Source organism: Geotrypetes seraphini, chromosome 6 (genome assembly GCF_902459505.1).
Source record: "Geotrypetes seraphini chromosome 6, aGeoSer1.1, whole genome shotgun sequence".
Taxonomy (NCBI): Eukaryota; Metazoa; Chordata; class Amphibia; order Gymnophiona; family Dermophiidae; genus Geotrypetes; species Geotrypetes seraphini.
This window is the reverse complement of record NC_047089.1, coordinates 218948199-218975504: the sequence shown is the minus strand read 5'-3', so window position 1 is coordinate 218975504 and position 27306 is coordinate 218948199. Positions and strand designations below refer to the sequence as shown.

The window sequence follows — 27306 nt, the reverse complement described above, 5'->3', positions numbered from 1 at the left end:
TATATGCTCCTCTCTGTCTGAGGAGTGCTCCTATGATTCAGCAGGACTGCTGAGCCCAGTGCATCCTGGGAGCTGTAGTCTCTGCACTACTGGGCCAGTGCCCTCTGCTGCTCAGTGATAGAATGACAGCATTACTGAGGGAGAATCCCTGACTCTTTTACACCCTCTCAATAATAGCCTATGGACTTCCTTTTTAGGAACATAAGAACATAAGAAAAGCCTTACTGGGTGAGATCAATGGTCCATCAAGCCCGGTAGCCCGGGCATAGCTGGTTTTAAGATAGGTTTGGACAAGTTCCTGGAGGAAAGGTCCATAGTCTGTTTTTGAGAAAGACATGAGGAAGCCACTGCTTGCCCTGTATCGGTAGCATGGAATATTGCTATACCTTGGGTTTTGGCTAGGTACTAGTGACCTGGACGGGATACCGGGCTTGATGGACCATTGGTCTCACCCAGTAAGGCTTTTCTTATGTTCTTTATGTTCCTAAAAGGGAAGTCCATAGGCTATTATTGAGAGGATGTAAAAGAGTCAGGGATTCTCCCTCAGTAATGCTGTCATTCTATCATTGGGCAGCAGAGGGCACTGGCCCAGTAGTGCAGAGACTACAGCTCCCAGGATGCACTGGGCTCAGCAGTCCTGCTGAATCATAGGAGCACTCCTCAGACAGAGAGGAGCATATATGTTTGAGCCTGGGAGTAGTTTGGGGAGGTCCCTAAGTGAGAGAGGTGAACTCCTGATTTTTCCCTAGACATTGACTGAGGGCAGAGCTGTGGGAAAAGGACTGATGCCAGTACTTCTTGGCTGAGGTAAGCCAAGCTAACTTTCTTTAAAGTGTGAGGCAAACTAAAAAGAATAAAAAAGTGTTTTCTTCATATGAGACTGTGTTGTGTCCTAACCTTGCCTCTCCAGCACATGTGCTTACTTATCACATATGGTATTTCTCACTGTTTTTTTTAGCTTCTGCTGCAGAGAAGCTGAGCAAAGGTCTAGGACCTCAGTACAGAAAGGGTTTTTGGAACAGCCTGAGAGAAGCTCTGGCTGATAGAGAGGTGTAAATGTGCATGAGTCGAGTCTCTTTCATTTGAAAGGAAACGTTGCAATGAGAGGGCATATGATGAAGTTAAGAGGTGATAGACTCTGGAGTAATCTAAGGAAATACTTTTTACAGAAAGGGTGATAGATGAACGGTCCCTCCGAAGAGATGGTGGAGACAGTGACTGTCTGAATTCAAGAGAGCCTGGGATAGGCACTTGGGATCTCTCGGAGAGAGAAAGAGATAATGGTTACTGTGGATGGGCCATTTGGCCTTTATCTGCCATCATGTTTCTATGCATACAGAGTAGCAAGAGCCCAGCCGGCAGGTGTGCATTCTTTCTTTTTGGGTTTTGTTAAGAGAGAACAAAAAAAGTGCTTTTGTGTATGTACATTTCAAGCTGTGAGGAAGTGAGAGCTGTCTTAATTACCTCACTGATTACATCTGGAGCTAGCTACCAGGTCTCTACAGAGTGAGAGAAAAAAAAATAAACTGTTGTAGGAATAGGAACTGTTGGAAATCCTAGAGTGGATTTATTAGAAGGCAAGTACTACAGGCTGTGCAGGAGAAGTTGCAGCTGCCGCCAAAAGGAAACAAGTGTTTACTTTGGAAACTAACTGCTGCCTAAGTATGGAACGGAAGCAATGTGATTTCTGCACTGAAGTGCTGGTTTTAAAAGTCAGTACTCCAGACTATACTGGTGAGAGACCAGAAAAGGAAAATCCAAAATGGGAGTTTGGGATCTAGAGTGGCAGGACACTTGGCTGATCTTGCAACAGGGTCCTGGCAGGGTTAGAGGAGCACAAGAGATTAAGTGCCACCAAGAGGCAGTGAAGGGGCGAGCCAGTAGAGAGAAGCAGGTTTGAAACCCAGGAGAGTGGTGAAACAGAAACCAAAAGTCCCAAGGGAAAGGAGACCAGTGAGGGGCACCAGGTGGCAGGTGCTGAGGCTGTAGCTCTAACCACCGCACCACACACTCTCCTTATATCAGGGGTCTCAAAGTCCCTCCTTGAGGGCCGCAATCCAGTCGGGTTTTCAGGATTTCCCCAATGAATATGCATGAGATCTATGTGAATGCACTGCTTTCAATGCATATTCATTGGGGAAATCCTGAAAACCTGACTGGATTACGGCCCTCAAGGAGGAACTTTGAGATCTCTGCCTTATATATATGATCCCACTCTTCCTCCCACTAAAGAACAAGGACCTTCTACACCTCCCACTAGGCTTGCTAGCAATAGTCACTAAACTCAGTGACCCCCTGAAAAATTCTATACCACTGCTTTTGTTGGCAGAGGCATTTTTCAGGGGGGGGGGGGGTTCACACAAATTATGATCAGCAGAACCTGGCCTTACTACCAAACCTGAACGGCAGAATTTTCTGTAGTTTAAAATCCCCCCTCCCCCTCGAACAACTGCAATTGGTTAGATCCAACAATGATGTCAGTTTTGGGAGCCTGAAAGAACTGAGCGAGAAAGCTCTCCTAACAATTCTGTGGTCCCTAATGCCCTGAAGCAGCTTTATTGGTGAAACACTGACCACTGTTGGTAGGACATCCTTTAAAACAGTTCCCCTTCTTTTAATATTGTACACCACTTAGAAATTTTTTGATAAGCATTTGTATCAAATTTTAAATAAAACTTGAAGCATGAAACGTAAAAACTTTAAACTAAAGCTAAAACAGTTTTCTTGAAGAAATTTATCTTACATTTGAAAGATAAGTGGTTCTGATTTAATTGGTTAAAAGATAATTAGTTTTGAACTGGTTAAAAAAAATGTATTACTTTTTGAAACGCGATTTTTATGTGGCAGATTTTTAAGCCAATGAGGGTTAACCCAAAGTGTCTGTAAGAAATTTAACAATCCTGGATCGGATTCTGAGGCTTTTTATATCCCACATATCTGTTTATTCTTATTTTTGTGTTGATCTATGCTATGCATTATTTAATAGCCATAAAATTTTTTGTACTTAACTTCCACCCTGTGAAAATTCATTATAAAATTTTTTGGATATGATGATTCACTTTCTCCCAGCAGAGTTGCCAATTGGGTTGAAAAGAAGAATTTGTGAAGTTAAAGGATCATTTAATGTGAGTTTCAATGGCAGTCCAAACAATTTACAAGTGTATCTAAACAACTTGTAGAATATGGAAATGATTTTACCCTCTGCAAGGGTTAAATCACACCAAAGTCTGCTTGAGGTTTGGTCCTGAAGGGAATCATATAATTGAGGAAAAGATAAAACTCGAGAAAGACAAGACCATTGTTGATGAAATGTTGTGGAAGATAAAGACGGATAGGAATCCAATAAATATTGCATAGAGCATAGTTGACCATTTAATAAAATTTGACCATGAGACAAAGTACCAGCTTGTTGCCATTTTTTACTTTATACGCAGGGGTGTCCAATGTCGGTCCTCGAGGGCCGCAGTCCAGTCGGGTATTCAGGATTTCCTCAATGAATATGCATGAGATCTATTTGCATGCACTGCTTTCAATGCATATTCATTGGGGAAATCCTGAAAACCCGACTGGACTGCGGCCCTCGAGGACCGACATTGGACACCCCTGCAAGTTTATAGGTAACATTTTTTGTATGTAAGTCTAGGATTGTACCAAATAAACATCATTTTTACAACCTGAGAGATACATATGTTAGTTTGTCAAGAGAATTTATAGCAGTTTGAGTAGCATTTAATAAACTAAATTTCTTAGTCAAGGAAGGTAATGACAGAGAGCCAAAAGATGATATTGGTATAGGACAAGGGTAGGCAATTCCGGTCCTTGAGAGCCGGAGCCAGGACAGGTTTTCAGGATATCCACAATAAATATGCATGAGACAGATTTGCATCTCAAGGAGGCAGTGCATGCAAATCCATCTAATACATATGATACCCCTTATTCTAAGTACATAGCAGGCAGCTTTTAATGTATATACTCGAATATAAACTGAGATTTTGGGGCAAAAAAAAGGCCCAAAAATGTGGGTTTCAGTTTATATTTGGGTCAGCACTGACCCGGCCCCCTCCCGAACCTGTTTGCAGGCCTATGCCGAGCTTGTCCTGAGACCTGGTGGTCCAGCAGTGGCTGGGACAGGAGGGATCCTTCCCGCCTCCTGACCCAGCCCAATTCTAATTATTTTTATCTCCCTCCTGTCTCCCCCGCGTACCTTAAATATCCCTGGTGGTCCAGCGGTGAATCACATCAGGAGCGATCTTCCTTTGCTCCTGCTTGTGCAGAACCGCTAGCTAATTGGGACACTTAAGGTACGCTGGGGAGGCGGATAGGAGATAAAATAATTAGAATTGGTTGGGACAGGAGGTCGGAGGGATCCCTCCTGTCCCAGCCACCGCTGGACCATCAGGTCTCAAGGCAGGCCCAAAGGAGACCTGAAAGGCATCAGGAGGGAGGGGGGAAGGGTACAGATCCTGACAGGGAGGGAGGAGGGCTGGTTGCAGAGATGGGGAGAGGGGAGTGAGGGGGTTTGGATGCAAAGCAGCGAGGGAGAGGGAGCAGGGTGCAGAACCTGGCAGGGCAAGGCAAGGCACTGCACTTGAATATTAAAACCCCCTGGTTTATATTCGAGTTAACCTTTTTTGGAGTAAAAAAAAGGTTACCTCGGTTTATATTCGAGTATAAACGGTAGTTATTTTGGGTCTCATTTTTGCAATGTATTACTTCTTAAGCTGAGGGATGAGGTTCATCATGACCTGGCCCTTTGAGCAAATGTTTTTGGGTTTATAATTGAAGAATAAGAGAGTCAGTAGCATTTCTGGTGACTAATCATTTATACGTTTAATGTCTTACTGGTATAACAAGATATTCCACGGTGGGTGAGATCAAAGGTCCATTGAGCTCAGCATCCTATAGTACAATGACTAATCCAGGCCTCTATGCGGTAACCAACAGATCCCAAAGAAGAGTTCTATCCCTTGATATTCACTGCCATTGATAGGCAGTGGCTTTCCCAAGTCTACCTGATAAGTAACAAACCCTTTTCTAACCTAGCAACGGTAAATGTCTTTGACCACTGTGGTACAGAACTCTCACAGGAACCTTGCCACATCTCCATCTGCATACAGATTGCACTGTCATTAAGCAGCTGTCCCTAGCAAGCTCATTAAGGTGTGATAGGCAATTAAAGCTGCTTGTGTTTAATAAATATTGACGTGGCTTCACTCCCAGTGCACAGCTAAAAAATAAGCTTTGCTCAGGTCTTTACATTTATTAACTGCGGCCTTCACCCACGGAAAGCCCGAGCCCCTCCTTAATCCTGCTTAGTACAGCTAAATTGCTGCTATGGTATCCTTCTAACAACCTCTTCCACTGAACTGAGGGAGTGACTCGGTGCAGCACATCCTGACACAATGTCATCTGTCATATCATAGTGTACCAGGACATATACATGCTAGCACACCCATTTCATGGTATTATTTAAAACTGAGCTGTTCACAGGGTGACAAAATTCATCACCGTTCCCATCCCCGCGGATAACCGCGGGAAACCATCTTCATGTCATTCTTTAAGGAGAGAGGGAAGAATCAGAGTAATCAGAGTATGAATGGCCACAACCACTAACCCGCAAGCTTTGCTTTGAAGAATGCTGGTGTAGAAGGACTGAGGTTGAAACAGACACTACAGAATGACAGTCTCTGGTATCCAGAGCAGATATTGTGATGTCATAATGCCTCATTCCACCAGTGCCTAAGAGCCAATCACATCAGTGATGTCACAATGGCTTCATTATCCTTGGCTCACATAAGAATCAGAGTATGAATGGCCACAGCCACTGACCCGCAAGCTTTGCTTTGAAGAATGCTGGGGTAGAAGGACTGAGGTTGAAATAGACACTAGAAAATGATGTGGGATTATTTCCCGCAGTTATCCGCGGGGACGGGAACGGTGATGAATTTTGTCACCATGTCATTCTCTACTGTGAAATATCTTACCAAGTACTGTGCAATTTGCCTGAGGTATCCTGAAACTGATAGGAGGGAGAGGTGAATAGGTGGAAGGTAGGGGGCTCTCCAATAGATGTGAAAGACCCGCCCGTTTATATGTAGGAATTCAGCAAACTACAGAGAATATGCAGAGATTGGATGCTCCGGTGCCCTCAACAGAGAGCAGAGCACATGGGCCGAGAATACTAGAAATTCTTGTAAAACCAGGGACTGAAAAAAGCATACCTTAAATAACCAATTATGAAACTGGGGATAGTTTTCTATTTAGGCATTCAAGACTATATTGTAGGTAAAATATAGAGGGAGAGTGTGGCGTAGTGGTTAAAGCTACAGCCTCAGCTACAATCCCACGCTGCTCCTTGTGACACTGGGCAAGTCACTTAATCCCCCCATTGCCGCAGGTACATTAGATTGATTGTGAGCCCATGGGGACAGACAGGGAAAAATGCTTGAGTACCTGAATAAATGCATGTAAACTGTTCTGAGCTCCCCTGGGAGAACAGTATAGAAAATTGAATAAATAGTGTGAAAGGTTTCTGTCTCTGGTAACCAGAGCTGATACTGTGATGTCACAATGCCTCATTCCACCAATAAGAGCCAACCTCATCAGTGATGTCACAATGGCTTCATTGACCTTTACTTGGCTCACTAATACTACATTTTGATTTCTAGAGTGGCACAGCCTCAACACCCTGAGGTTGTGGGTTCAAATCCACGCTGTTCCTTGTGATCCTGGGCAAGTCACTTAATCCCCCCATTGCCCCAGGTACATTAGATTGATTGTGAGCCCATCGGGACAGACAGGGAAAAATGCTTGAGTACCTGAATAAAATGCATGTAAACTGTTCTGAGCTCCCCTGGGAGATCTGTATAGAAAATTGAATAAATAGTGTGAAAAGTTTCTGTCTCTGGTAACCAGAGCTGATACTGTGATGTCACAATGCCTCATTCCACCAATAAGAACCAACCTCATCAGTGATGTCACAATGGCTTCATTGACCTTTACTTGGCTCACTAATACTACATTTTGATTTCTAGAGTGGCACAGCCTCAACACCCTGAGGTTGTGGGTTCAAATCCACGCTGTTCCTTGTGACCCTGGGCAAGTCACTTAATCCCCACTTTGCCCCAGGTACATTAGATAGACTATGAGCCCACTGGGACAGACAGGGAAAACTGCTTGAGTACCTGAATAAAATGCATGTAAACTGTTCTGAGCTCCCCTGGGAGATCTGTATAGAAAATTGAATAAATAAAGAAATAAATAGGTGCTTGTGGAGGAGATCAGGTTGGATGGGGCTAGGGTTACCAGATTTACCCAGACACGTCCTCTTTCTAGAGGGCGCGTCTGGGTGTCCGGACGGCTTTTCAAACCCCGGCACTTTGTCCGGGTTTGGAAAAGCCTCCGCCTTGGGACCGCATCGGGAGGGCATCTGCGCACGCACGGATGCAATGCGGTGATGTCGCGCGCATGCGTGCATACGTGTGACATCGCGTTGCAGCGGCGTATGCACAGATGCCCTCCTGATATGGTCCCGAGGGGGCGGGGGAGAAGCTGGGGCAGAATGGGGTGTGACTTGGGTGTAATGTGGCGGGGTGTCAGGTCAAAAGCGCGCCGGGACAAAGGCGCGAGCAGACAATTGAGCACAGCGCAGAGGCGCGCGCCGAAGAAAATTACTGTTTTTAGGCCTCCGACAGGGGGGCGTGGGGGGGGAACCCCCCCACTTTACTTAATACAAATCGCGCCGCGTTGTGGGGGCGTTGTGGGGAGTTTGGGGGGTTGTAACCCCCAAAATTTTACTGAAAACTTCACTTTTTCCCTGTTTTTAGGGAAAAAGTTAAGGTTACAACCCCCCAAACCCCCCACAACGCCGGCGCGATTTGTAGTAAGTAAACTGGGGGTGCTCCCCAACAAAACCCCCCCGTCGGAGCCCCTACAAACAGTAATTTTCTTTGGTGCGCGCCTCCGTCTTGCGCTCAGTTGTCGGCGCGCGCCTTTGTCTTCCGCGTTGTTGTCTATGCGGGGCTGGGTGCAACTGGGGGGGGTGGGGCTACGGGTCCAGATTTTACAGGACTAAAATCTGGTAACCCTAGATCGAGAGCTCGGAGAGCAGTTACTCCGCTGCCACTCTTAAGATCAGGTGCTAGAGTTTGTGCCCTAGAGATGGCTGCAGAAAAGTTCAAGCTGATTTTCTTGCTAAGGCCGAGATATGGTTGGTATAATACCTCTTGTGGTAATGTAGCTACTAGCATAGTGTCTGCGATGGTTTGTGGCAATCTCAATTATATTTTTGGGACTGAAACCAGACGTAGTGAGCTGAGAGCCACACTGGCTGCATTTCGCTCCTGATAAATGGGATGGGAGTCCTGGTTCCTCCCCTTCTTCGACTACTCCTACCAGATGCACGTCTTTCTCCTTTTCACTTATCCTCCCAGAGCAGTGCTGACTTGCATCTTTTGTGGCCACGTACAAGCAAGCTCTTCATCCATTGACTGACCATTTATAAGCAGAGTTACCATATGGCTTCAAGAAAAGGAGAATGAATTGAGACATCTGGGTTTTATTTCCATTTCTGGGTGTACCAATAGATCATTTCCTGCCTTACTTATCTTTCCTTCACTCCATCTAAGGCTCTGTCACTTTATTTCTCTGTCTCCAGTTCATTTCTGAGGGAAGAGCAAACTTATCAGTCTGTAGTCCCCTTTTCCCCCCTTGGCATGCGCGTCTTCCTGGCCTTGTGCCAGTCTTACCAGCAATCAACTGCTGAACCAGTCGCCTCACTGCCAGCCAGCTGGGTTAGGTGATTTGCAAAAGAGTAAGAGTGCCTCTTGAGTCATTCTGTCCATATGCAGATGTTTGTGCATGCACAAACATCTAGTAGCAAAACCTGGAGATTTGGAGGGCATCAACAAGACCGACTTCAGAAATAGCAGGATAGGAGCTAGGCTGGGCCCTGCCGATCTGGAGGAACCCGTGGAAATAGTGCAGGTGCTAGGATGTTTGGATGTGGAGGGAGTAGAAGAAAGAGGGAAAGGGAGAGAGTGTAAGAGGCATGGAAAGGAAATGGGAGGAGGAGCCTGTGGCCTCTCTATCTGCCCTCACCATACATACCTCTCTGGGAACAAACTTCCAGCAATACTGGTCCCAAGGTATTAAATACCATAGACAAGTCTTCCGCCTTGCACCCAGATCCTAGCCCCCCTCAAGATTTTAATAATTAAACCATCATAGTTATCTTATTATCATCCCTCCCACAGTGATACTGTAAAAATACATAATTAGATATCATGCATTTAAATATTAATAGGTAAGAGCAGGGGTAGGCAATTCCGGTCTTCGAGAGCCACAGGCAGGGATAGTTTTCAGGATATCCACAATGAATATACATGAGATGGATTTGCATGCACTGCCTCCTTGAGAAGCAAATCTATCTCATATATATTTATTATGGATATGCTGAAAACCTGATTTGCCTGTGTCTCTCAAGGACCGGAATTGCCTACCCCAGGGTAAGAGCATGGATTAATGGAGCTGAGCTTCTGCAGTTGTGGGATCTACTTTGGTTTGACTGGAGCTGTTCTGCTCCCAGCAGCCTTATACTAGTTTTATGATATAGGTTTAAAGATGTATTACCTTTGTTCTCACTTCCTAGAACTTTAGTGCTACTGTCATTTCCTTCCGTGATGTACAAGCAATGCATTGTGTGTAATATAGTCTCGTGCATGCTGCAGCCACTCTTGCTTATCTGTATAAGTTTCACTGCTAGTGGTCTTTTCTCCTGTAATGACCATCCCTTTCTCTCAACTGAGCTTGTTTGTTTTTTTTTAATTTAAAAATCTTTATTGATTTTCCAAACAACAACAGTGCAAAATACAAATATAAATACATATAAGAAGAAGAAGAAAAGCACATTGATCTTACTGACATTTTCTCCTGTAAAGACCATCCCTATCTCTCAACTGAACTTGGATTCTTTGTCTCCCTGCTGTATTTTCTGGTCACTTCTACTATCTTTGCCCTGATAGGTCAGCAAAAGTATGGCCTCTCTCTGTAACCTGTTGTCAAACTTTGGTTCCTATTGGTCCCTTCACTCCCCCCCCCTTCCTTGTTGGCATTCATTTTGGACCTATGTGTCTGAGCTCAGACATGCTCCATTTTGTCTAGGAAGCACATGTGCTCCTCTCCTATCCCCTTGAAACTTGACTTTGTATCTTACTTGCATATTCAGCCACACGCATACCTCTGTGTCTCACGTCTGGAACCAGCTCAGTCTACTGGATGGCTCTTTGATTTTTTCCATATACTTCCTTCCCTTCAGTTTTCCATTTTCATATACTACTGCAACACTCTGAAGTCCCTTGCCCTGGGGCAACAAAGTTTTGAAAATCTACTAACTGTGAGTAAATCGGCTATATTTATTCAAATAAAGTATATTTCAGAAAAAGAAAAGAGACTTCCTATGTGTGCTGGTATGCAAGAGGTTAAGCCTTCTGGGGATTATGGTATATGTTTGGCTTAAGGGCCAGGATCAAGGGATAGGACTCTTAAGAGCCCAGGAACAGGAGTAGACTGTTTCTATTCCTAGTCTGCTTGATGGTTAAGCTGGTCCTATACTCCAGCCACACTGACAGATGCCCCACCATACACAAACAACCTTTCCGTATAACCCTCAAATTCACATTCCCCCAGATCTCCCTAAAGACACACACCTTTACCCTCCCAAAAGCTATAAGACAAGCCTGACCACAATGGTCCACCTAACAAACTCTCAGCACAGAACAGAAAGATAAGTGAGACCACAGACTATGAGAAATTCTGGCCTAATAGTTGCATTCACTTGTTGCTATAAGAATACATTACATACAGGACCAGCCTGATTCCCTAGGTAAGCTTTTAGATATCTGCCCCTGCCCATCTGAAGGTTGGCCCAAGTCCCTACTCCCTCATGAGCCAGTATCTCTCCTTCCCTTCCCTGTACCTCTTTGAGATATTCAGCATCTCCTGTTCTCTACCCCCTTCCTTATGCTCCACATGGGACTTAGCTTGCTCCTCCTCCTATATGTTTCTGCTGTGCCACCACCTATACCTGTCACACTAAACCCAACTCTCACAGACAATGCAGGGCCCTTAGTGTCAGAGCAAGCTCAATACCTGCTAAGCTCTGAACTTATGTTTAATGGCTATGAGTGCTGTGCTGATGTCACCCTATAAATTATGCTGCCTAATTTGCCTAGAGGTTTGGCCAGTTCTAATTGCCTTATATACTTGAATATAAACCTATCCAAATATAAATCTAGGTAACCCTATTTTCCCCCCCATAAGAGGAAAAAAAAGGTTAACTAGAATATAAACCAACGGTTCATATCCTAGTATGGTAATGCTCTCTCTTTCTATCTCCCAGCTCCCTAGCATGAATGATCTTACCTTCCTTAAGGTGTCCTGTTCTGGCCAGCTCCAGCCTGACAGCCCCAGCCTCATCCTGGAAGCAGCAATAGCCCCAGCCCCAGCCTGAAAGCAACAGCCCCAGCCTTTGCAGGCCTCTCTCTGGACTTAAGCCCTGGTGGTCTAGCAGTAATCTGGGGCAGGAGCGATCTTCCTGTGCTCGTGCCCTGTGCAGTCTCTGTTCAGAAAATGGCTGCCATAAGTTCCCGTGGCAACCTCTTCTGTGGGAATTCGTAGCAGCCATTTTCTGAACAGAGATGGCAAGGGGAAGGAGCATAGAAGAATCACTCTTGTCTGGACTCATTGCTGGACCATCGGGTATTGTGCTAAGTGCCATTCTAGTCAGCGCTGATATTTTTGGCACCATATATACGAGAATATAGAATATATCATAGAATATGGCCCTAAACAAATTGTGTGCATCAATGATAAAACAGCGCACAGTGGTCAGCTAGCACTTGCGTAAGTACTAGTTTTCTAGAAATTTAGACACCAGGTTATAGAGTGAAGGAGTCTATAGACAGTGGGTCAGATGGTGCATGTGAAGCCAAGGGTGCGTGGGTGACACTGGGTAGTTATTAAGGCCAGTCTCAGATTAGAAGGCAGGATTTATTTGGAGCGGTCACTTCAGACCATGGCACAGGGAGAGGGGGGAGCTTGGGGGCTGGGCAGTGTTCTGTAAGTCTGCAGAATCAGCGACCAACGCAGCCTGTGACATGACAATGATGTGCCTGTTTCGCAGAGCTTTGGCACGGGGGGGGAGGGGGGCCGGGTCTGCTCCTGCTGCCCCAGGCTCAGCTCGCCAGCACTGCACAGGATAGAAGGTACTGGCAGAAGCAGGGGCAGAGTATAATCAATCCATCCCTTTAAGTGGGTTTAAAAAAAGCTCCGTGCTGAGGTCAGGGAGATGGGCAGGCAGAGATTTATGGCATCCAGACTAGGCTGGTACACTGTCTCCTCCAGACTGAAATGCTTACATCCTGGAAAGATGAAGAAGCGGAAGATACATTCTGTCCTTGATCCATATGTACCTGGAAAGGAAAGTGATAAAGTGAACAAGAAAGAGAGTCTGGAAACCATTAGAACAGAAATCTGGGTGTCTGCACAGATCTACAGCCCCTGGGCTCTCCATCTTTCCTGTTGGTTTTCTTCTCTCAGGGAACTACAGCCAGTGTCGTAGTGAGGGTAGGTGGCACCACCCCACGCCCTCCTCTCTGTCCCCTCCACTCCTTCTGTGCCCTCCCTTCCCACCCCATACCTCTTTAAATCTTTGCCAGCACGAGCAGCTTCTCTGGCTTGCTGCTTGTGCTGGCATTGGCTTTTCCTCTGATGTCACTTCTTGGTCCCGTGACCCAGAAGTGATTTCAGAGGGAGCCAGGCCGGTACAAGCAGCAGGCTAGAGTAGTTGCTCATGCTGGGGAAGATCTTAAAGAGGCACGGGGGAGGGGTGGGGGGCAAGGAAGGGAGGTTGCGAGTGTGGCATGGAGGAGCCCAGGGTGGTCTGCCCCCCCTTAGTATGCCACTGACTAAAGCACCCAGGCCAAAAGTATTTATCAGCACCCTTTCATGCTCAAACGTATGACCATGAGCTCTCAACCCAGTCCTCCGGACACTTCTAACCAGTCAGGTTTTCGGGATGCCCACAATTTGCACACAATGCAGAAAGTACATGCAAATTTATCTGAAATATATTCATTGAGGATATTCTGGAAACCTGACTGGCTGGGGGGTGTCCTGAGGACTGGGTTGAGAATCCCTATCATAGTCTGACTCAAAAGGGCAGCATAGCGCCATCCCTCTCTCAGGGAATTTTGGTGCATGCAGTACACTGCTTGTCCACTCCAGGGCTAGGTAGGGGTGGAGACCACAGGCTCTTATCTTCTTATGGGAACTGCACTATTTTTGTGTACACCTATTTCTAAAATTACTGTTGCCCCATTTTGTGCTAGCAAATACACATGGCGTCTATATAGGTATTTTACAAAAGGTTCCATGTCTGGCAGAGCTTTTTGTAAAACACAAGGAGAAATGAGTGTGTCCCAGCCTTGACATCTTTATTCCCCTTTTCATGACCCATCTAAAATGAACTGTAAAGTGATTAAAAAATAATAAAAGATTAAATACAATTCCAAGATTCTGGTAATAGTCTGTATTGTCTCTCTCCCCTGACTGCAGTGAAGGGGAGGGGTGGCAAGAGATGTCTGTCTTGATTAGAAAGATGATTATGTTTATGTTATTAGCACTTGATATACTGCCTTTCAGGACATGCCAATTAAAGTGGTTTACATACAGTGACCTCCTCAACCTTACCCTGATCTACAGCTGTGAAGAGCAATGCATACAATCAGTTCTTAGAAATTATTGGGAGAGAGTGAGTCCAGAGCTCAAAACCTATATAAAATCATGGCATGAGCCATGGGGGAACGACGAGGAGTACTATGAAACTAACCACGGGGGAGTGGGGTGCAGTATCAGGCAGCTAGTCACACTTTCCCTATATTCTGAGGCCTAGGCCAAGAGACATGCTGTCTTGTTTTAAGAGTTTTAGCTACACCTTTACAAATATGAGTAAGTCTAGCCTTCTATTTGAAAGAACAAGGTTCTACATTCTTCAGAATAAAACCCTTGAGAGGAAGCCTTGGTTTTCCCAAAGACCTCTCAGCCTGACAGCGTCCCAGGGTTGCAACTGTCTATGGTCCTTTGCAGGCTAAAACAAACGTCCCCAGATGAACACAGGCAGGAAAATTATTTAAAACATTTTTTTTTTCTTTTCACAAACAAGAACTACCTTTCTCCAATCCATGAAATCTCTAGACAGGGCTACAGTGTTACAATTAATTAGGCCAAGTATGGGTTCTCAACAAAGTTATCATTTGAAATGTGACCAGATACTTGTGATCTGGATTGGCCACTGTTGGAGTAATGATACTGGGCTAGATGGAAAACTGGTCTGACCCAGTGTGGCTATTCTTATGGTCTTACGAGGGGCATTCAATAATTTATCTACCTGAGTATGAAAGAAAGTAGCAAAGATATTGAAACAAGTCTGTGCATGTTGTGACATGTCTCAAGGTTACTCATGCACAGTTGCGACTCCGTGCGAGTCTAACATTCCAAAAGACAGGATGTTAGGAGAGTCCTAGAGGAAAGGAGGGACAAGGGAGATATGATTCAGACGTTCAAATACTTGAAGGGTATTAACGTAGAACAAAATCTTTTCCAGAGAAAGGAAAATGGTAAAACTAGAGGACATAATTTGAGGTTGAGGGGTGGTAGATTCAAGAGCAATGTTAGGAAGTTCTACTTTACGGAGAGGGTGGTGGATGCCTGGAATGCGCTCCTGAGAGAGGTGGTGGAGAGTAAAACTGTGACTGAGTTCAAAGAAACGTGGGATGAACACAAAGGATCTAGAATCAGAAAATAAGATTAAATATTGAACTAAGGCCAGTACTGGGCAGACTTGCATGGTCTGTGTCTGTGTATGGCCGTTTGGTTGGGGATGGGCTGGGGAGGGCTTCATTGGCTGGGAGGGTGTAGATGGGCTGGAGTAGGTTTTAACGGAGATTTCGGCAGTAGGAACCCAAGCACAGTACCGGGTAGAGCTTTGGATTCTTGCCCAGAAATAGCTAAGAAAAAAAAGTAAAAAAATTGAAAAATTAAAATTGAATCAGGTTGGGCAGACTGGATGGACCATTCGGGTCTTTATCTGCTGTCATCTACTATGTTATGTTACTATGTCTTTGTGTGAATCAAGTAAGAAACTGCTAGATTTGAAGCATCATTCAGTGATAAAATTTCTCGCCAAAGAAGATCCATGAACGCATGACTGCAGTTTATGGTGAGTCTATCCCATCATCCTACAAAGTAAAGATTGGGAGTAAGCAGTTGAAATGGGGTAGAGAGTCCATTGACGATGATCCTCACACTGGATGGCCTGTGGAAGCAACTTCCGCAGAAATATTGGAGAATATCAAGGATTTAATATTGTTAGACAGATGAATTAAGGTTTCCTTAATAGCTGAAGAAATGGGTATCTTGGCAGGTACAGTTTGGAAAATAATTCATGAAAAGTTGGCCATGTCTAAGGTTAGTGCAAGATGGGTTCCAAGAATGCTGATGCCACCATGTCAGGAGGCCATCAGGCTCCAGTGCTGTCAGGAGAACTTGGGGATGCTACATGAAGACCAAGTGCACTTTTTTTCATCATTTGGTGACTGGCGATGAGACTTGGGTCTATCACAGAGATCCTGAGTCCAAAATGGAGTCAATGCAGTAGAAGCACAAGTCATCCACCACCCCAAAAAAGTTCAAGACAGAAAAATCTGCAGGCAAAGTCATGGCAACTGTCTTCTGGAATGATGAAGACCTTTTGCTTCTAGAGTTCATACCACACAAGACAACCGTAACAACCAACACAATGATCACCCTTGCAGGAGTCAATCATGGAGAAAAGATGAGGAAAACTCACAGCAGCCATGCTGCTTCTTCACAACAATGCACTAGGGCACATGTCACGACAATCACAGGCTGCCATCCGAGAATGTGGGTTTCAGCAACCAAACCATCCACCCTACAGTCCTGACCTAGCTCCCTCAGATTATTTCCTGCTCCGAGTTTTGAAGACATCGCTCTGTGAAAACATCGCTCAAGTGATGACAACATCTGTGAAGACATCGCTCAAGTGATGACAAAGTCAAGGAAGCTGTGACATTCTGGTTTGAAGGTTAAAAAGTGGATGAAGTATATGGAGCTATCAGGGGACTATATTGAAAAATAAAACAAAAATTTTTTGAACACTCTTTTCTTTTCTGCTGAGATTGATAAATTATTGAACGCCCCTCATATGACCTTATTCTCCGCACCAAGAGGAGGCCAGAGGCAGGTCAGGTTCCTCACATTTGGAATGAACAGCAAAGTGGAGCTGCTCTGTGAAAGAGTTCATTTCTATTTCTGTGTCTATGAGATGAAAAAAATCCAAACCAAAATCCTTGGGCCCTTGCTTCACCTCGAAGGCTTCATTGGACTTCCAGAGTGCTGGAGGCCACATGTCTTTACACACAATAGTGAAGGGCCTTCATTTTGCTGATATAAGACTTCAGAGATAAGGGGCCAGAAGCATCTCTCTCACTGATTCTTTCTTCCCAAGTTACCGTGTATACAAATAGGCCTGAGAGAAACCCATAATTTCTGCATTAAAATTCACATGCACGCCATGTTCCTTCCATCTAATTCAATCACTTCTGTTCTCATTCAGTGCCAGAGTCCTAGTGGACATGTCTATCCACTTATTAAAAACCTATTACACTACCTCTATTAAGCTGCCTCCATAGATGAGCCATGCGACTCCTGAAGATGTAGTCCTACCTCATTAAATGGAGCCTAAGAAAAGGCCTCGATATGCACCCTGCTGCTTTGAGTTGTCTGAGAGAAATGAGTACCAGCAGCTGTCAAGAGCCAAAAATTATTATTAATTTCAGGTAAGACATTTGGTTTATGTTAACAATTCTCTGTGGCAATAAAAAGTGGGAGGGCCATGCATGCCAGGGGATGACTATGAATAAATCAGGCTGCTGGGGACCCGGGGGCCGCCTCTCAGAGCTGCAGGTACGTAATGACGTCCTCATGGTGAGAGGGGACTCTCATTTGCCCTTTTGATTTCTGGACAGCGTTTATGGCGATTGTTAAGCTAAGGCTGAAATCATGTTTGGCAGCTTAACTTCTGTTTGGTATCGGTAATCGTACTAGGCATTCTCATATGACAATTTCTACTCTTGTTGACGTTAACAGCATAGTAGAATAACGAATTTCTGACGCAGGCGCACATGCCGAAACGTGGCTGTGTTTATTTATTTATTTTAAAAATTTCTATACTGTCTAATTCCTAGGCGGTTTACAATATATCCACATACATAATAGCTAAAAGAGTACAAAAGAGGGGCAAATCATCAAGAATTTAAATGCGCAATGATTCCTCGAACAGGACGAGTCAGACCCTATAAAAAAAGCATTAATAAACAATTGTGTTTTGAGGAGTTTGATTTCTTCAGCGGTGAGGTTTTTTAAATTCATTAAGTTTTAAAACCACTTAACAGGGCAAAACATCAATTTATAAACAAACAATAAAAGCACATATAGATTACAAGTATACAAACAAAATTATTTTTACCCATCCCCTTCCAATCCTTAAATAACATAGATAATAAACATTTTACCCCCCTCCCACCCACCCTGGATGTGCATAGAATTACCAAATACCAATATAATATTCAAAACTATCTAACCTGATGCAATATATGATATCAATGGGCCCCAAATCAATTTAAATATACTACTATATCCTACCAATTCTGCATTTATTTTCTCATTCCTATATGTGGAACATAAGTTTGCCCACCAAAAAGAGAAGCTAAGACGATCAGCATTTTTCCAATTCTGCGTGATCATCTTCATTGCCACCCCAGTCATAATCATGAAAAGACGACACTTATAACAATCTATAGGGGGGTCTTATATGTAATGTCATCCCATATATAACTGTCTCATACATTAATGGAAATGATGACTCTAGTACTGCATTAATCTGTCCCCAAATTGATTTCCCAAAACCAAGTATCAATGGACAATGAAATAACATGATCCAACGTCTAAATGACAATGCCAGCATCTATTAGATTTAAACCTATCTAACCTATGTAGCCATCAGGAGTCCAAAAAGATCTATGTAACAGAAAAAAACCTGTGAGGTTTTATTGTGACTGATGAACCTTGTGCCTCTTATTGTGATTTATGAATAAACAGAATTGCCCTTCAGGCCTCTTTGGTTCTCCTTTTTTGGACCTCACAATATTTCCACTGATTGCCTAGGCTAATCAATTCTTGTGTCCAGAGCAGAATGTGGGAATTCATCTCGGGCAATTTAGGAAAAAAAAAAAATGTTTTAACAATGAGGCATATCTGGGCAAAACATGACACAGAGTGCTAAGTCAGAGAGGTATTGGAGTCATAGAGGTACAGCTGCTAGGTACCTCAAAAAATCTGGGATACAGGTCCACAGATCCTCTTGCTTCTCCCCTCCCCTTAAGATTTGGAAAATTGAAAAATATCACAATTGTCTCCTCCCTTAAACAATCCTGTAAAAGCACATTAGATAGTTTTTATTCTATACCGTACAATATCTGTATAAACCTGCCAGAGTCCTGCTGTAAATTATAGGCCTGATAGCAGAATCTGGAAAATAAATCTTCAACACCAATTTAAAATTTTCTTAAATAACCAAGAAGAGATTGCCCAGTGCATTTGTGGACTCTTCGGTGATGAAGACATTTGAAAAGCCAGATTTTATTATATCAACTCTAAAGAGCTAATGTGAAACTTTACAAATAAGACAATCTGAATCTATAACACAAACCAGCAAACTAAATCCACCAGTCTTAAACAGCACTACCCACCAAAACTCAAACAAAAGCAACCGAAAGTCAGCACTGCAAATATTACAGCAGGCCACCTTTAGAAAATCAAAGCAAGCCTACACATCCTACTACTACTTATCATTTCTATAGCGCTGCACTGTACATTAGAACATTCAAAACTCAGTCCCTGCTCAGAAGAGCTTACCATCTACTTAACAGACAAACATGACAAGTAGGGGGTTGGGGAGTTCATCAGGTTTGAGTGCCTTACAGTGAAACATAGAAACATAGAAATAGACGGCAGATAAGGGCCCACGGCCCATCTAGTCTGCCCACCTTAATGTCCCTCCCCTACCTTTGCCCTGTGAATAGATCCCATGTGCCGATCCCATTTGGCCTTAAAATCAGGCACGCTGCTGGCCTCAATCACCTGTAGTGGAAGACTATTCCAGCGATCAACCACTCTTTCAGTGAAAAAGAATTTCCTGGTGTCACCTCGTAGTTTCCCGCCCCTGATTTTCAACGGATGCCCTCTTGTTGTCGTGGGACCCTTGAAAAAGAAGATATCTTCCTCCGCCTCGATGCGGCCCGTAAGATACTTGAACATCTCGATCATGTCCCCCCTCTCTCTGCGCTCGAGCGAGTATAGCTGTAATTTGTCAAGCCGTTTTTCGTATGGTAGATCCTTGAGTCCCGAGACCATCCGGGTGGCCATTCTTTGCACCGACTCCAGTCTCAGCACATCCTTGCGATAATGCGGCCTCCAGAATTGCACACAGTATTCTAGGTGGGGCCTCACCATGGATCTATACAATGGCATAATGACTTCCGCCTTACGACTGACGAAACCCCTTCGTATGCAGCCCATGATTTGTCTTGCCTTGGACGAAGCCTGCTCCACTTGATTGGCAGACTTCATGTCCTCACTGACGATTATCCCCAAGTCTCGTTCTGCTACCGTTTTTGCTAAGATCTCGCCATTAAGGGTATAAGACTTGCATGGATTCTGGCTGCCCAGGTGCATAACTTTGCATTTTTTGGCATTGAAGTTGAGTTGCCATGTCCTAGACCATCGCTCCAGTAGGAGTAGGTCGTGCATCATGTTGTCGGGCACTGAATCTTCGTCTGTTGTGCATTTGCCCACTACATTACTCAGTTTGGCGTCATCGGCGAATAATGTTATTTTACCTCGAAGCCCTTCTGCCAAGTCTCTTATAAAGATGTTGAATAGGATTGGGCCCAAGACTGAGCCCTGTGGTACTCCACTAATCACCTCCGTCATTTCGGAGGGGGTGCCGTTCACCACCACCCTTTGGAGCCTACCTTCAAGCCAGCTCCCAACCCATTTCGTCAATGTGTCACCTAATCCTATAGAACTCATCTTGCTCAGTAACCTGCGGTGTGGTACGCTATCGAATGCTTTGCTAAAGTCCAGGTGAGTGGGGGTTAGGACAAGTAGGGGGTTGAGGAATTCATTGGCCATGAATAAGTTCCTTTCATTTCTGTGATCTAGCCCTCCCAGCAAAAGAACATCAATGGAATGCCCCTTCCTTCCATAACATAACATATAACTTCTATACCATATAACCTTGTAAGTTCTATGCGGTGAACAGGGTTAAAAAAACCATATAATCATTAAGGGTGATCATTATTTAGGAAACAAGTGTGTCTTCAATTGTTTTCGAAAATGGTGGTAGGCCTCTGAACTCAAGAACAAAGACTTCAAGTCCTTATCCCAAAGTGCTGCCTGAAAAGAAAGAAGACGATGATAAAACTTTTTATAATGACAACCTTTTATGGAAGGAAAGTTAAAGAGAGCATGAGATTTTCACGTACGTGTTGAATGGGCGATAGCGAATGAATCCACTAGATAACAGGGAGATAGACAAAATTAGACTTTATAACAAAGGTGGCCAAACTTAAATTTAACACGGGCCTCGACAGGTAACCAATGAAGTTCTCGATAGTAGGGGGACACATGATCGAAGTTCTGCAATCCGAAGATAAGACGAACCAAAAGTCAAGATAATACAAGGGTCAGAAAAACTGATTTATTAACTATCTATGAAGCAGAAGCCTCCCATCATCCCACAGGCTCAGCAGCCTTCAACACAATCCTACCCCTCCCTCCCTCCCACAAGGACAATGACAGAGAGCTTGGCCCCAACACAACACTGTCTGCTCTCACATACTGTAAATAACCATGCAGAGAAACCAATGAGATGGTCCAACCAACCGAGCAAAAAAGAAAACAAAGAAGGATCTAAAGCTCACGGAAAATTCTGAAGGAGCAGAACTGTAAGGGCAAATTAGAAGTGAGTCAAAGATCCCCAAAGACCGAAAAAATACTAAGACAATAAATTAAATAAATAAATAAAAACAATTCAAAGGGCTCAAAACAATCCACTTGAATAATGCAAGACACTTCCTCTGTGCCAACTGCATATGGTGTGATTGGCGCAAGAAAGTGCAGCCTGCATGCTTTGAAGAAGCTGACTGTGTCAGCACAAAGTAGAGGGGGTTGCAGGACAAACTCCAGCTCCTGCCTGGAGCAGCTCACAGGTGCATTGCAGCACAGGTCTGATTCGGGATATCTTTCTGGGAATAGGCCTTGTGTGCTAAGTGTTAACAATGCCCTTGCTTTCTTATCAACCTCTGCACTTCTGCCAGGTCCATGATCCAAGCGTATTTCTGGTACAGTGAAATTACACAGTTGATATTCAAAACTATTTAACTGGGCAAGAGAGGCTGCTGCCCAGTTAAATCACCTGTATAGGGATATCTATTGATATTCAGCAACATTTAACTGGTTAGTGCCTGAATTTCATCGCTAACCTCTAATTTAAAACCATAACCAGTGGTTTTGTGGGCGGTGCAGGGGCAGAGTTGGCACGTATATGATTAAGGGCTGAGATTCAGAGTTTGTGATAAGAGTGGATAGCGTAGCTGGTTTAAGAAGGGTTTGGACAATTTCCTGGAGGAAAAGTCCATAGTCTGTTATGGATCGGTAGCATGGAATGTTGCTACTCTTTGGGTTTTGGCCAGGTACTAGTGACCTGGATTAGCCACCGTGAGAACGGGCTACTGGGCTTGATGGACCTTTGGTCTGACCCAGTATGGCTGTTCTTATGCTCTTACATGTGCCAAGTATAGGACAATCAAGCCATTGTAACATCACTGATGAGGTTGGCACTGTGGAATGAGGCATTATGACATCACAGTCTCAACTCTAGAAAGTTGTTCTCATTGGGGTTCCGGAATCTTGGTATTCTTTGAGATGCTGGAATGTTGCTACTCTTTGGGTTTTGGCCAGGTACTAGTGACCTGGATTGGCCACCGTGAGAATGGGCTACGAGCTTGATGCATCATTGGTCTGACCCAGTAAGGCTAGTCTTATGTTCTTATGTTAAGTGCCTGAGTTTAACCAGAGAAATCAGAACACACAAAACTCAGTCCTATCTTTGTCTGATTTCACTTAGGCAGTCATAAACCTGTAAAGACTCCAGCTTTAGCAGGTCGCCTCCTGCACATGAGGCACAATCTCCTGCTGAGTGGCCTCCCCGTGCTGCAGCAGAAAACCTTCATGAATGATCATATCCCCATGCCACAGCAGCAGGTGATACAATTTTATGAAGGTTTTCTGTTTCTGCGGCATGGGGAGGCTGCTCCTTTTGACGCCAATTGACTATGTCAATGATGGACCAATGGTAGTTACAATCAAGATGGTTTACATATTATATACAGATACTTTTTTTTGTACCTGGGGCAATAGAGGTTTAAGTGATTTGCCCAGAATCACAAGGAACCACAGTGGGAATAGAACCCAGTTCCCTTAGGTCCCAGGTTAGTCATTCACTTCAGCCATGAAAAGGCCATTAGAGACTTTTGGAAGATGATGGCGCATTTACCTCACTTGCTTGTGGTAGAAACCTCTACTGCAGCTTTGTAAGGTTTGTAAGAAGATACCTGCTGTTCACTTGAGCAGTGATAAGGGAGAAAGTGCCCAGCGGTGACAGAGCCAGGGGGAAGGAAGGAGTCAAAGACAAGAGTGGAAGAGTAGATAATGAGAAGGGGAGATAGGAAGACAATTGGGGGAGAGAGAGGAAGAAATGCAGTGAGGCGAGAGAGGAGACAGAGAAAGGAATAGATGGAGAGGTGGGGGCTGGGGGGATGGAGAGTGATGACTGCTAGTGCCTGTTTGGGGCTTTGGATTTGATTTAGAAACTCTCAGGGCTCTAATTGATTTCACCTAACATAATATTCAGAAACAAATTCAGTTAAAAGAAAAGCAGATGTCCTTGTCAGCCGCCGAGGGCCTTCATGTGTTTGGAATCAGAAGATGAATGCCAGCTTGCATATGTGTATCTATAAGTATGCATGTGCACACAGAGAGCAGGTACATATGTATTCTACAGGAGACAATGTGCACCTGTGTTTCTGTATGAGAAAGCACATGTATTTGCAGGTCTCTTCAAGAGCATATATACCTGGTAACATATGATGACAGAGAAAGGCCACATAGCCCATGTAGTCTGCTCAGTAAGGTAGTAATTAGGGCCAAAAGGTGTCGGAGTACATATGCCTATGTGAGAATTTACTTCTATGTGAATGCATATCTCTGTGTGACACTATGGGGCTCTATACTCTATACACTTTTAAAGCAACATGATGATCTTTGTTTCTTATGGTATTCCTGATCCCTGATGGAAACTATTAGCAGCCAGACAAAATAGGCATAGCTTTATTCTTGAGGGATTCAAACAGGGATTGGACGGATTCCTGAGGGATAAAGGGATCGTGGGATACTGAGAGAGGTGCTGGGTATAGAAAGCTAACCAGGTAATAAGTATAGAAACCCAACCAGGTCGTGCATGTGCAAGACCGGAGGGTTAGGACTTCGATGGGAGGATAGGACTCAATGGGAAACCAAGGTGGCAAGGGGGCCCCTTCTAGTGATTCAGACAGGTCGTGACTTGTTTGGGCCGCCACGGGAGCGGACTGCTGGGCAGGATGGACCTATGGTCTGACCCGGCGGAGGCACTGCTTATGTTCTTATGTTCATACAAGGTATTTTTAAAACAATAGAATCCTGGATGAAGGATCATAGACTAAAACCAAACACAGAAAAACTGCGGATCCTATAAAATTGTTAAATCGATTTGTAACCTAAGAATTTTACTGTTTTTACTTTTTTTTATTCTGTATGCATGTATTTGATGATTTTACATTGTACCTATTTCTCTGATTGTCCAGCACTTCTTATTGTAAACCGCCTCGAACTATAATGGCTTTGGCGGTATATAAGAATAAATTATTATTATTTAAAAAAAAAAAAAGATGGCATAAACTGGCTGATTTTCGAAGCTGACTTTCTGGATGTCTTGCTAGGCTTCCTAGCCGCTGTACATCCAAAATTCAAGGAAGGCATGGTATGGGTGGACTTAGGCTTGGGCGTCTTGTGGCGATAATCGAACCTTCCCCGTGACGTCCTGGACAGAACTTATACTTTCAGAGATAGACCTGTTTTAAAAGCATTTAAGTATTAAAAAAATACCCAAATTGACCAGATGATCACTGGAGGGATTAAGTAATGACCCCCTCCACACTCGCCCATCGGTCACTGACCCCCTCCCACCCCAAATCTGAATGAAACAGCACATACCTGCCTCAAGAACAGCAGTGCCTGGTATGGGAAAGCCTAGTAGAGCATCACAAAGGTATCTTAAGTAGCCTGGTGGGTGGGCTAGTGATAAACCAAAAAGGCAAGTGAGATGGCCAAAGATTCGACCAACAGAACTATTTATTAATATCAAAGTCATAAAACTGGATATTCAGTTTCCTTCACTCTTCAATGTGGGTCTTATTGATCTCACTATTGATTGCACCTTTTTTTTAAAGTGCTAAACCTACCCATTTAGGCTTTTTCTATCCTATGATGGTTGCATGGATTCCTGATATGTAATATGCACCTCTATATGTATACAGTATATATAATTTTCTTGTTTTGATTTTAATTACTTTAAATGGGTATATTTTATCTTTGTTTTTATTCATGATGTTTGCATAATAAAATATATTTTTAAAATATAGAGTATGTACATCCATTTCTATATTTCTCAATTGATTTTTACTTTTAAGGATTTGACTGCATATGTTTATGTTTATTTTTTGTTTCGGTCATTAGATTTCCCTTCTCATGCAGTCAGTGGCGTAATGAGGGTGAGAGGCGCCTGGGTTAGTGGCACCCCTCCACAGCCCTCGTCTCTGCTCCCCCCCAGCTCCTTCCCCGATCCTGCCTGCTGCGTGCACCCCCTTACCTCTAGTTGAAGTTGTTGTTTGCAGCGGTCAACAATATCTTGATCCCGTCAGCTCTCCCTCTAACCTCACTTCCTATGTGCAGCACCTGGAAGTGACATCAGTGGAAGAGCTGACGGGATCACAAAGAACATGACTGCCGCAAACAACTTCTTCAACTAGAAGAATGGGGGAAGGGGGAACATGCGTAGAGGGCAGGAATGGGAAGAGGCGGGGGGCAGAGAGGAGCAGGGGTGTTGGCACCCCCCCCAACATGGCACCTGGGGAAGACCGCCCCCTCACCCCTTCCCTTTACTACGCTGCTGCATGCGGTATCCCTATTCCCTTTCCCTGCCCCCCCTGCAATGTTCTTGCTCCTCATTCCTGCTACCCCTCTCCTCATGCATGCTCCGTTTCCCCATTTCTGATTTTTCCCCTCCTCATGCAGTGCTTGGCATGTCTGTACATCTTCCAGTGCCTTCCCAACCCTTAGGCGGTTGTCTAAGGCAGCAGCTTTTTGGTGGCGACAAGATCGGATACCACTGCAGTCAAAGCAAAGCAGTATTCCTACTCCTGGCAGCCACATAAACTCAAAAGAACCACTAGCCCGAGAGTGGGAATTTCCAGAGAGCAAATTTACCCAGACAAAAGGCTTTTAGAAATTGCCCTCCTTAGGACTACACTTCTCCCTCCGTATAGCTAGAGCAGTGGTTCCCAAACCCTGTCCTGGGGGACCCTCAGCCAGTCAGGTTTTCAAGATATCCTAATGAATATGCATGAGAGAGATTTGCATACCTGTCGCTTCCATTATATGCAAATCTCTCTCATGCATATTCATTAGGGATATCTTGAAAACCCGACTGGCTGGGGGTCCCCCAGGACAGGGTTTGGGAACCATTGAGCTAGAGGATTAACATACAGGTCCTGAACCTGATGGGCTGCCACGTGAGCGGACTGCTGAGCGCGATGGACCTCTGGTCTTACCCAGCAGAGGCACTGCTTATGTCCTTATGTCCATAGGGGATTAACAGACCCGTGAATATAGAAAAATCGCGAATAACTTTTTCATATATTATTCGCTGTTTTCTATTAAAAACTAACTAAACTAAACTAAACTAAACCTTGGGTTTATATACCGCACCATCTCCACGAATGCGGAGCTCGGCACGGTTTACAGGAAGAAAGATGAGAGAGGAACTACAGTGGAGAGATTAAAGAGTTAGGTGTAAAGGGGGAAGGTGAGAGGCCTAAGAGGGGGGAAGTGTTACAGTTTTGAGAATAGCCAGGTTTTTAGGTGTTTGCGGAAGAGTTGGAGGGAGCTTGAGGTTCGGAGAGGGGAGGTGAGGTTATTCCAGATCTCAGTGATTCTAAAGGGGAGGGATGACCCAAGTTTGCCTACATGGGAAATACCTTTTATGGAAGGGAAGGATAGTTTAAAAATTTGGGAGGATCTGGAGGAAGTAGGGGTTGGGGAGTTCCAGGATAGAGGGATAACGGCAGGAAGGATGCCATGTAGGATCTTGTAGGCCAGACACGCACATTTGAAGTGGATCCTGGGGATTACTGGGAGCCAATGGAGCTTAGACAGGAGTGGTGAGACGTGATCAAATTTGCTTTTCGCGAAAACAAGCTTAGCTGCGGCGTTCTGAATCCGCTGAAGTCTGTGGAGGCTTTTCTTGGTTAGGCTGAGGTAGATAGAATTGCAATAATCCAATCTGGAGAGAATGATGGATTGTACTAGGACTGCGAAGTGTTTTTGGTGAAAATAGGGTCTGACTTTCCTTAGCATGTGAAGGCTGAAGAAACATTTCTTCACCAGGGATTGGAGATGTTCGTTGAAGGATAGAGAAGAGTCTAAGGTGACACCCAGAACTTTGCTTGAGAACTCGAGCTGTAATGGGGGGCCGGTGGACAATGGGATGGAGGAAGGTAGATGGTCTAATTTTTGGCCGAGCCAAAGGAGTTTTGTTTTAGACTCGTTTAGTTTCATATGCATTGTGAATGCCCAGGATTGGAGGTTCTTTATGCATGAGGATATGTTCGTGGAGAGGTTAGTGAGGTTCGAGTCGGTCTCAAGGAGGACGAGGATGTCATCAGCGTAAGTGTAAAGAGTTTCAAGGGGGGATAGTTGGAGTAGTTTCAGGGAGGACATGTAAATGTTAAA

At 44.3% G+C, this 27306-nt stretch overlaps 1 protein-coding gene across 1 annotated transcript in view; it reads left to right on the top strand.

Annotated features, from left to right (window-relative positions):
- Window positions 1-711: 711 nt before the first annotated feature.
- The window catches only part of GFRA2 (GDNF family receptor alpha 2), a 256914-nt gene continuing 230319 nt past the window's right edge, over window positions 712-27306 (top strand). The window contains exon 1 of the mRNA XM_033950513.1: window positions 712-807. The gene's annotated coding sequence lies outside the window, so the exon portion shown is untranslated. The remainder of the gene's footprint in view (window positions 808-27306) is intronic.